A 7,120-nucleotide genomic window follows, 5' to 3' on the forward strand; every position below is an offset into this window, starting at 1 on the left:
CACAGGGCGCCTCCGCCACCTCCACACCAAGACGGTGTCCTGGCCCCAAGACGCGTGGCCCCTCGGTGCGACCCGACGCGCTGGGTGCCTGCGCGCGAAGAAGGAAGCTGCCAAGAAGTCCCTCTACCACGAGAAAATGCTCCTGCACTCCCGGCGCCACCACGTCAAGATCGCGTGCCGCCTACGGCGGCGTTGGTTGGGCATCAGGATCAGGTTCCGCCCCTGCGACGGCCCCCGGTGGCCACAGCAAGCTGCCGGGCCTTTACTCCGGAGCTGCGTAGCGTCGTCTGGCCAGGCAAGTTCAAGCCGGACCTGCCCCCGTGCTATGACGGCACCCCGCCCCTTCGGAGTTCTTGAAGCTCTACGAGCTGAGCATCGAGGCGGCCAACAGTGACGAGAAAGTCATGGCGAACTAGTTTCCCATGGCTCTCAAGGATGGTGCTCGCTCATGGCTCCTGAATTTTCCCCCGGGATCGATCTCCTCCTGGGGTGAGATGCGCGACCGCTTCATCGCCAACTTCCAGGGCACTCGTGACTGCCCGCCAGCTGCGGGTGACCTACGCCGCATCAAGCAGCAGCCAGGAGAGACCCTGCAGAAGTACATCCAGCGGTTCAACAGCGTTCGCCTCAAGATCCCCAAGGTGACGGACGAGGCCATCATTTTAGCGTTCTCTGATGGCGTCCGCGACGTCAAGATGAAGGAGGAGCTCGCCATCCATGAGGAGTTATGCACGGCTCTGGAGATGTTTAACATGTCGACCAAGTGCGCAAGAGCTGAGGAGGGACGGCTCTCCCTCCTCGAGCTCCCTCCTGCCGACCCAGATGAGAAGAAAGCCAAGGCGAAGGACGTGAAGCGCAAGGGAGTAGCCATACTCACGGCGGAGCCGGATACGAAGCGTGGCCGGGACCACCCCGAGTCGTCCAAGAGCAGCCGTCCGTTCTCCACCTTCCACAACGTGCACATCCACAACACCAGCGACTGCCAAGAGCTCAGGGCCATTCGAGATGGACGCTTCGGTTGACGACCCGAGCGCACTGACCAGGGCTACGGCCGAGGAGGACGAAGTGGAGGATGCTGGGATGACCACGGCCCCCGTCAGGAGTGGCGCGACCGGCCCCGCGAGGACCATTGGCAGGACCAGCCTCGCGAGGGCGCTTGGAGGGACCAGCCTCGTGAGGACCGTCCTGAGGGAATGCTGGCCTCCCTCCATTGCCGCCACCGCCAAGAAGGAACGACGACCATCATCAGGACGAGGAGGCTGGGAGCTTCCAGGAGCCGCGCGCTATCGCCTACATCTTGGGTGGTGCTTAGGCCCTAGCTTCTCAGCGCATCTTCAAGCAGGCTGCTCGTGAGGTGAACACGCCCGCTCAGGTGGTCCAAGTGCGCCATCACCTTCAGCTCGTTGAACCAGCTCAAGTGTGCGGCAACCTCTGGTGCCCTCCCAATGCTTTGCTCGCCAGTCATCAGCAACGTCCAAGTCACCAAGACCCTCATCGACGGTGGCCCAGGGTTCAATGTCCTGTCCGTCGAGACATTCGATAGCCTCAAAGTACCATACGACTAGCTGTAGCCAATCAAGCCCTTCTCAGGAGTGACCGACGGCTCCACCACCCCGATAGGGCAGGTCCACCTCCCTGTCACGTTCGGCCAACGCAACAACTACCGCACCCAGCTCATTGACTTCGACGTCGCCCACATCCGTTGCCGTACAACGCCATCCTCGGGTATCCAGTATTGGCCAAGTTTATGGCAGTGACCCACCATGGCTACAACGTCCTCAAGATGCCAGGGAGCGGCGGAGTCATCATAGTCCCCTGCGAAGAAAGAGATGCGGTGTGCTCCCTTGAGCGCGCCTTCCAAGCCACAGCGATCGAAGACCCCGACAATGAAGGCACCCCGTATCCTCCGAAGGCCATCCCCAAGAAGAAGAAACAGCTAATCCACCCAGGGCCTCAGGAGAACGGCGCCTCCGGTGGCACCACCTTAGAATCCGCGCCCGCAGTTGGGGCGCCTGCCTCCCTTGCATAGGAAGGCGCACCCGGCGCCCTCCTCGGGCAAGGCCCGGGGGCTCTCTTCTAGAGGGCCTCAGACCTAGCCAGCATCATGAGGGAGGCGCTCGGGCACCATGTGGAGGCGAGCTTCGCCGCCTGTTTCCCCCAAAGGGGCACGGGGCGAGGTGCGCCCGGTGCTCAAGAGTTCATCGATAAGGCGACCCGGGAGCTTCAAGAGGCAAGGACCATACGTGGCGGCCGCCGCCCACCACCTGGTGTAGCTCCCCATCCTAGCGAGGACGGCGGGCTACGGATCTGCATCGACATCCCGGGGCTCAACAGGGCCGCATCCCAAGAGCGCTTCTGGCCTTCGCGCGTTGGTCGGTGCGAAGGTCCACCTCACAGCTACGTTCGCATGCCCTTTGGCCTGCCGAAGGCTGCTTTCACCTTCCAGCGTCGCTTATGGAGCATCCTGGCGGCTCAGGAGGCCAGGCACCACGCAGTCCTGGCGGAGATGGCGACGGTCCTCAAGGAACCACTCGAGCCCCCGGAGCCTCCTGAGGCCCAGGGCCCTGGCGGTTCATGAGGAACAACTCCATCAACGTGCATCTTTAGCTACTCCAACATCCCTTCGACAACGGTATCAGGTGACATTTTCCGGTTTACTCAGCTCGGAGCGCCCCTCGGGCTACATCATTCCTACGCCGCACGGGCTTGTCCCTGCGGCATGTATCTTTCTGCATCTTGAATTTACTCTGCTGGGAGCGCCCCTCGGGCTACATCTTCCCCCGGCCACTCGGGTCCGTCCTGGTGGCATGTATCGTTCTCGCATCCATTCGAACTAGCTCGTTCATTTGCATGGGTTACTTAAAATTACAACCCGCCTCCCCGGTACTTCGATGCCATGAACGTCGTGCGCCCTTGCAGGCCCGCCCACGACCGCCTCATGATTAAGGACAGGCACGGCGTCTGGTTCGCGGGCCCGTTCCCGTGTACGTAACCTCCCATGGCCCTTGGTGCCTTGTTCTCGCATGAGCTAATTCATGGGCGGACAGGCTAGGGCGCGCGACCCGGTGCCTCGCCGCCGCGGGAGCCGCGTGAGGGAGTCCTGGACTAAGGGGTCCTCGGGCGTCCGGCCTGTTAGCCATGGGCCGGACTGATGGGCTATGAAGATGCAAAGACTGAAGACTCTACCCGTGTCCGGATGGGACTCTCCTTGGCGTGGAAGGCAAGCTAGGCGGCCAAATATGAAGATTCTTTTCTCTGTAGCCGACTTTGTACAACCTTAGTCCCCTCCGGTGTCTATATAAACCGGAGGGCTTAGTCCGGAAATGGATATAGTCATATAGGCTAGACTTCTAGGGTATTAGCCATTACGATCTCGTGGTAGATCAACTCTTGCAATACTCATCAAGATCAATCAAGCAGGAAGTAGGGTATTACCTCCATAGAGAGGGCCTAAACCTGGGTAAACATTGTGTCCCCCGTCTCCTGTTACCATCGACCTAAGACGCACAGTTCGGGACCCCCTACCCGAGATCCGCCGGTTTTGACACCGACATTGGTGCTTTCATTGAGAGTTCCGCTGTGCCGTCCTCAAAAGGTTCGATGGCTCCTTCAATCGTCTACAACGATGTTGTCCAAGGGGAAACCTTCCTCCCCGGACAGATCTTCGTGTTCAGCGGCTTCGCACTGCGGGCCAACTCGCTTGGCCATCTCGAGCAGATCGACAGCTACGCCCCTGACCATCAGGTCAGATTCGGGAGCTTGAACTACGTCGCGGATATCCGCGGAGATTTGATCTTCGACGGATCCGAGACCACGGCAGCCGCTCCCCGTTGCCATGATGAACATGATCTAAATCTTTCATCGGGCCATGCCCAGGAAATTGCACCTGTAACCGCTCTGGCCTTAGAACCGGAGCAGATCGCGCCATCCGAGGACGGGAAGCCCAACCCCACCACGGAGGCCGTAGATTCCACGTCGTTGGATTCGCACACAGACCTAACCTCGGGTGATGTCTGTGTCACCGGGACCTCGGACTCGTTTCCGGCTATAAGTTCCGAGCCATGGGTGTCCGCTTATGTCGAGCAGGATCGGTCATCGATCGCCGAATTCAACGCCGCGGACATCTTTCAGCACTCGCCTTTAGGCGACGTGCTTAACTCATTAAAAAATCTATCCCTAGCGGGGGACTCTCAGCCGAATTATATCCGGTTCAAACTGGAGGCTGATGATGGGGAATTTCTCTTCCCACCCGCCACCCACTATATGGGCACTGTCGAGGACTTAACCGACATGCTCCACTACAGCTTTGAAGACATCGACGGTATGGGCGACGATGCCGAGGAGGAACAAGGCCAAAACTCGCCGTTTACCGGACGCTGGACGGCCACTTCTTCGTACGACGTATACATGGTGGATACACCTAAAGAAACTAACGACGATGACAAAGAAGATCCAGTTGAGGATAAACCTCCCGAGACACAGCCCAGACGCCGGCGTCAGCAGCACCGCTCTAAGTCACGTCATGCAAAGGATAGCAATACCGGCACAAGAGAAAACAGCACTCCGGATGGTGCGGAAGACATAGAAGATCCCGATGAACAAACTACCGAACAGAACAATTGGGAAGATGGGCAAGTTAGCCCTGACGAACAGGCCATACATGAAGACTCGGAGGACAGTAATTACCTTCCGCTCTCCGAGGATGAGGTGAGCCTTGGCAACAAGGATTTTATCGTGCCTGAGGAACCTCTCGAGTAGGAGCGCTTTAAGCGCCGGTTAATAGCCACTGCAAGGAGCCTGGAAAAGAAGCAGCAGCAACTTCAAGCTGATCAAGATCTGCTCAATGATAGATGGACTGAAGTCCTGGCAGCCGAGGAATACGGCCCTAAGCGCCCAGCCAAAAGTTACCCGAAGCGCAAATTGCTACCACAGTTTAATGATGAGGCGCGGGAGCCCATACCATCATCGCACAATGTGGCTAACCGACCACTACGCGGTCGAGACAAAGTGGCAACTCAGGCCGAACACCAGCCAGCCCCGCCTCACCGTGAAGGCAGAAATAAAACAGCTCAGGGCTATACATATGACCTTCGGCAGGACTTGGACAATAGAGCAGGACATACCAGAACGATCTACGGATCACGGGGGCGTCCCCGACACGCGTCGACAGCTACCTATTCGGACGTGACAAGCCTAGTCACGCCGGACTAAAAACCGCCGATGGACTCCATCAGAGCTACGTCGTGATGTGGCCCAATATAGAGGCGCCGCACACCCTCTTTGCTTCACTGACGAAGTAATGGAGCATGAATTCCCAGAAGGGTTTAAACCCGTTAATATTGAATCATATGATGGAACAACTGATCCCGCGGTGTGGATCGAGGATTTTCTTCTCCATATTCATATGGCCCGCGCAGATGACCTCCACGCCATCAAATACCTCCCGTTAAAACTCAAAGGGCCAGCTCAGCATTGGTTAAACAGTCTGCCTGAAAACTCTGTTGGCAGCTGGGAGGACTTGGAAGAAGCCTTCCACGACAACTTCCAAGGAACATATATCCGGCCACCGGATGCCGATGACTTAAGTCACATTATCCAGCAGCCCGGAGAGTCAGCCAGGAAGCTCTAGACGAGGTTCTTAGTTAAAAAGAACCAAATCGTCGACTGTCCGGACGCAGAGGCCCTAGCGGCCTTCAAACACAGCATCCGGGATGAGTGGCTCGCCCGCCACCTCGGTCAAGAAAAACCAAAATCCATGTCAGCCCTCACCGCTCTGATGACCTGCTTTTGCGCGAGAGAAGACAGCTGGCTCGCTCGTAGAAGCGATGGCGCCAGCGATCCGGACACTTCCAAAGTGTGAGACGGCAATGGCAAACCACGATGCAGCAAACACAAACGTCGCAATGATAATGAAGGAACGCATGACACGGCGGTCAACGCCGGATTCAGCGACCGCAAGCCCGGTCAACAGAAAAAGCCACTCAAGGCAAACAGAGACGGACCATCCAATTTGGACAAGATATTGGATCGGCGCTGCCAGATACATGGCCACCCCAATAAACCAGCTAATCATACGAACAGAAGCTACTGGGTCTTCAAGCAGGCCGGCAAGCTCAACGCTGGACACACGGGGAGGAGGCCGCCCGGTGATAGCGACGACGAAGAAACTCACCAACCAAATACCGGGGGTCAGAAGCAATCCCCCCCAAAGTAAAAACAGTGAACATGGTATATGTGACACACAACTCTACAGGATAGCAGGAGAAGCACTCCCTCGAGACTAAGGATCATACTATGGCAATCTCAGCCGAAGTACAAAGCGGTCTTATTAAACCGCATACCTTGTCGGCATTAAGCCACCGGTCTCCATTCAATAGGATCGACTAATTTCGGAGCTAGATTAGCAGTTCGGCTTCCGCCGTCCACCTCATATACCTGCGAAATCTTTACTGCGCATACATAACTATGCACTTAAGATACCTTGGGCATCGGCGGAAGCACAAATACGGACGAGCCTGCAAGTACTCCCATAACCTCTGTTTCTTTTCTAATTATTCTTTTTTTCCTTATCCTTTACCACAGGTGACGCAAAGGCTGGTCATCCCATGTACTCTATCGGAGTACGGGTCCATACACTCACCTAAGGGCTATTTCCGTCAAGGAGTCCCCCGACTGAGGACAGGCGGCGCAGACGTGCGATAGGAGGTGCAAAATAACTTTTTGTAGACCGCACTCTTTATTTCGAGCGTGTAAAGTGCCTTTTTCCTCCGCCCTCGATCCCGGACATGTCAAATAGCCGGCATCGCGGCTTTGTTATCTATAAAATAATGATGGGCATATCACTCAGGTCCCAGTAAACATAATCCGCATCCAGCATTCGCTTTTTTCTAAAAGAACCGAATTTGGCCCCTGTGGTTGTTTCACACATACACCTCGGCATAACTTGCCAGGGGCTCGGTATGGGAATAAATGACTTACCGACAAGTCCGAACAGCTTTATAGCGTACTTCGGCGTCTCGAGTTTGGCCTTATATGCATCAGCTCTGAACCATGTCTTGGGTCAATAGTTGGGTTGCCTGGCTCCTATGCTTGCTATCTTACGTTCTGCTCTATCGGCTAG

The sequence above is a fragment of the Triticum aestivum genome, chromosome 4D (assembly GCF_018294505.1).
Source record: "Triticum aestivum cultivar Chinese Spring chromosome 4D, IWGSC CS RefSeq v2.1, whole genome shotgun sequence".
NCBI classification, from domain to species: Eukaryota; Viridiplantae; Streptophyta; class Magnoliopsida; order Poales; family Poaceae; genus Triticum; species Triticum aestivum.